This window comes from Malurus melanocephalus, unplaced genomic scaffold (assembly GCF_030028575.1).
Source record: "Malurus melanocephalus ecotype Western Australia unplaced genomic scaffold, MMel_1.1 scaffold_5, whole genome shotgun sequence".
NCBI lineage: Eukaryota > Metazoa > Chordata > Aves > Passeriformes > Maluridae > Malurus > Malurus melanocephalus.
Window position 1 is genome coordinate 5,415,285 of NW_026623237.1, and position 4,858 is coordinate 5,420,142.

A 4,858-nucleotide genomic window follows, 5' to 3' on the forward strand; every position below is an offset into this window, starting at 1 on the left:
GAGGCCGCCCCGCGCGCCCCTGGCAGGAGCCGCCCCCACGCTGCCGCCGCCATGCGGCTCCGCTGCCCCAGCGCGCGGGGGGCGCCGCCGCTACACCCGCGCCGTCACGCGGGGAGGGCGGGCGGAGGCGGCCAATCGGAGCGGAGGCAGGCGTCGCGCTGCACGCCGGGAGTTGTAGTCCGCTCCCCTCGGGCGGGCGGGGGGAGGGGACGAGGGAGGGTTTCCGCAGGGGCCTCGCCACCGCCGTGCCGGGCAACTCATAGAATCACAGAATATCCTGAGTCGAAAGGCACCCACAAGGATCATCCCACCAAGAGTCACCCCATGTGCCCAAGRGTACTGTCCAAATGCTTCTTGAACTCAGACAGKCTTGGTGCCTCCACCACTTCCCTGGGGAGTCTGTTCCAGYGCCCAACCATCCTCTGAGTGAAGAACCTTTTTCCAGTATCCAGACTAAAACTTCACTGACATTCAGCTTYGTGCCATTTCCTTGGGTCCTGTCACTGGTCACCAGAGAAGRGRYCMRTGTGTGCCYTTCTSCTACCCCTCACAGGAAGCTGTACACTGCAATGAGGTCTCCCCTCAGTCTCCTCCAGGCTGAACAGACCAAGTGACCTCGCCCRCTCCTCATATAGTTTCCTCTCAAAGTCTTTCACCATCTTCCTTGGTGATGTGAGCCCTGTGACCTTCAGCAGCAAGGACAAAACCTGCACTGRCAGCCTTTGCCCTCTGCCTTCCTCCACTTTCACTTCAGCCCTTCAAAGGCTGTGTGTAGAACCTGAGCCCTCAGTCCTGGCCACCTTCGAGGCACACATGGGCATTGAAACCACATGCAGGATATGGGTCCCAGCAATGCTGCCAGAGGACTGGGAAGCACGGGTATTAGTAGGGGAACATTTTTGATGGAAACAAAAACTTCAACTCTAGTCCTACATTAGTCTTAAGTAAAATCTGTACAACTTTGTCAGAAGATAGGCACAGGAACAAAATGCAGCATAATGGCTCTTATGGAGCATTCAGTTTTCCTGCCTAATGGACTTTGCCCCAGACTCAGTGTTTCACAGACAAGGGGCTTGTGATGGAAAGTCAAGTGTCCTGCTATTCACCTCCAGGTGAGGGTTTGCAGACCATGGTCACCCATTGCCAAACTGAACTGGAGGCACTTATTGTGAAGCTCCAACTTATTATTTCATGCTCTATGCATGAAAGTAGAGCTTGGCTGGGTGCCCAAATTTTCTCTCAATCTCCTTCCCTAAATCATGTCAGCTATTCYTCCCAAAGACATGGCATTCCCTAAATTACTATTATTGCTCTGAGACTTAGAACTRTGCAGCTGTTAAAAGTAAAACTGGAAATTTTATACATCATTCTGCTCTACGATCACTCTTCCATTCTGAAATAATTTTGTTTTCCATTACRAAATYGCTGTGTCAAGGGTATTTGCATTTGCAACTACTGAYTGAAAACATATTAACARTTTTCTGCACAGTCTTASTCCTTTAGTGTTTGACCTTTGCATTAYTTCTTGGTATTTGAGTAACTGGGCTTTACTATTGCTTGTGTCAGGCATTATTTCCAGACAAAGTTTATGTGTGTTGGTACAGATTCAATTGTTTAGTCAGGTTAYACTTAAATCTTTGCTCTGCAGCAAAACCCCTTCTGTCCAATTCACTCTAGACTTTAGACTTTATTCAGTCTTTAGACTGGTTACAAACTGACAGGAAAACTTAATGCAGCACTGCTATTCTTTTTTTCCCCCGTGAAAGCCAAAACCATTTGAAAAAAAGTAGACTCGAGTGACCAATGATGTGGCTAAATATCTAGTCTGAAGCCATGCCCACCAATGCRATGTCAGGGTAACATATACACACATCAAAACAGTAGACAAAATATTCTTTACAAAAATTAATTAAAATTTTCAAAACATGCAGAAGCAAGTTTGCTGTTGACATTTACAGTAGCTTTATGAAGCGTCACTTCTCCCTGTAGAACTGGAGTAACTGTAATTAAAGGATTTTTAGGATTTATTTGAAGAGCAAGCGGTAATGACAGTTGAAATACAGAAGGCACTTTAGTTTCATATTAAATGTAATAATTGTTCAATTGAGTGAACTTCTCAGTTGAAAAAGAGGTTTAATTAGATGTGCAATGAATAAAGATGAAAATTAGTTACAAACTCATCAAGAGAAAAAAATTATCATTTGCTTCATCAGCATCTGCAATCTAGTTGAATATGGGGGTGCTCAGCGTATCTGGAAAGGTAAGAAATAAATTGTCTTTGCATACTTGAAGCCTTGTATTTTTTTTAGTTTTCAGATTGCACTTATATAAGCATGTTTCATTAAACCAACGTAAAATCAGCTTTTACACCTCCAAAGGCAACCTCATAACCTCAGAACTATCTACTGCTGGTTTTCAGAAACACTTGCCCAGCATTAAATAAAAATGTGAAATAAATGTAATGAAATAAAAACATCTGCATAAGAGGTGATTCCATTAAACTTCACTGGGATACTGTCATGTCATGTTGTGTCATGACATGTCACAGGTCATGAAGAGTAAGCACCTGASACAGCAGATGGAGGGTTGAATTCTTTGCTTTCTTTCAGCATCTCTCTGAAGGACTAGTACTCAGGGAGTAATTAAGGGTTTGAGGTTTGTGTATCTACTCAAAGGTGCTGTGCAGTGTCACACCCTTGGRTTGAAACCAAAGTTGGGTGTGACATTCTACCATGGCAGAATAACAACTATCTGCTTCTAACTGCTTCGTTCTGGTGAGGCTCAAAACACTCAAAGCAATTTTAGGATCCCAGGAAACTCTTGCCACTGGTGTTTCAGGTGTTTCAGTTGTCTTTAAGATATCACGAAGGCATTCACTTGTTTTTGGCACAGGGTAATTATTTAGTCCAAATTCCAGAGAAAGATATTTCCTGAACTTCCTGCTGCTGCCTTGCTTTCTGACTTCCAGGGACCCTAGATTAGGCGTGTTTTGAAATTTGGTCAATTCACATTTAATGCCTTAGGGGTGGGTCTCTCTCAGCATTTGTAGGGATTATCTAACTTTCCCCAGAAGACTACATGTGTCATTTGTAAAGGTCTGTGTGCCTGCCAAGGGGTGTTAAACTCACATGGGTAATTGGAGGGCAGAGTTCRGTCAATATCCTCTGGGAGCATATGCCAAAACAGTATAAAAATGCAAAGTACTGGACTTCTTCCAGTGTTATTCATGCTTCAGATAAGCACTGAACAAAGTTTTAGAGATACGTTACTGATAAAATAATAATGATTTAAAAGTCTCAGGAGAGAGCTCAGCATGTGAACTGGATGCATCTGCCATGTTGAATCACAGTTGCCTCATTGTTGAAACTAGGCATCCATCAAGAGTTGCTCAACACCTTTCTGAAACTTTGGGCTACATGCCAGAACAGAAACCAGGGCAAAGTGGAAGACCTGATCCTGTCCTCACGTGGAGCTGGAATAGAGTCAGGACTCGTGCTGGGACTGCGGTTAGGAAAGACTGTATGAGTGCAAGCCAAGGGAAACCCTCCATGTTCACATTCCTGAAAACTGAGCGTGAAATAACAGAATTTTTAAGACATACTCACTGTTTTGTCTATGTCTTGCAAGAGCAGAACAGCAGAACATATCCCTGTCCACATTTGTTACTAGTGAACAACATCGGCCTCCCTTGAAAGCAATTACTGCACAGATTCACTGTCAAACTTCAGGCCACAGGTGAGGTATGAATGACTGTCTCAGAACATCTCACAGTTGCTCGGTAGCACCRTGGCATTTTTCAGTTCAAAGCACACCACTGCATAATGATTCTTGTCTACACTTGAGAAATCCTAGGGAGCTGATACAGCAGAGGCTTCTGTTACAGTTTGCTTTCCTCATTACAAACAGGCATGAGAGCCTTCCTGGTGTTACTTCCTGGTGGCTGACACAAAATAACATCTGCAGTTCTCTAGGACATACTGCTTCCATGGAATTAAAAAGCATGTGTCACAAATGACACAGACTTATGAACAGGAATTTTGTAAATATCCATGCCAAGGTTCCCCCAAAAACATATGCACTCTCACAGATGCAGAGGAAATCAGAACAAATTGGTCTGAAAATAATCGGTATGGAATCAGCCATGCTGGTTAGAAAATATTTGTCAATGCTGCCTTTTYCTTTCCCTCCTTACCTTCCATGTGATGAAGAAACCCTCTCCTCCCTCATCTTATTACTCTCCTCCTTTGCTGCATTTACTTTGATGACATTCAGCTTTTCTGCTCACAACCATGAGAAAAGAAAAATTGATAATTTAATATTACTAAACCCAYAGTGTTGAAATTGTTTGCTTTCTTTGTTTGAGCAGTATCTAGTGGTATCCAGAGTGAAGGGCTGTATAATACTGGGAAATCCAACTGATACTACACACTAAAGCAAAGAATATGTTTACTCTTCCATGCTTTTGCAAAGCCACACAACAAAATAATTAAAGGAATTAAAGGAATTAAGAAATGAATGAAAATACAGAGGTTGATATAATTAGAGAAGGGAAGAAAAGGAAGGAAGAAAAGGAGGAAGGGAGAACAGGAGAGAGAAAGGGACAGAGAAAGAAGGGGAAGGAGGGAGGGAAAGAAGGAGGGAGAGAATGAGAGGGAGGTAGGAAAGGATGGAGGAAGGGAGGGGAAAGATTTTTGAGAGAGAGAGGGTGAGAGAGGRAGGGAGCAAGGAAAGGATTTTTGATGTGAGTTTTACTTTATCATTTATGCATGACCATATCCTTCTTCCTTGGCTTCCTTCCTTTACATAAAATATCATCATCCTGCCTTCAGTATGATACAATTTAGCACTTTGTGTGCTC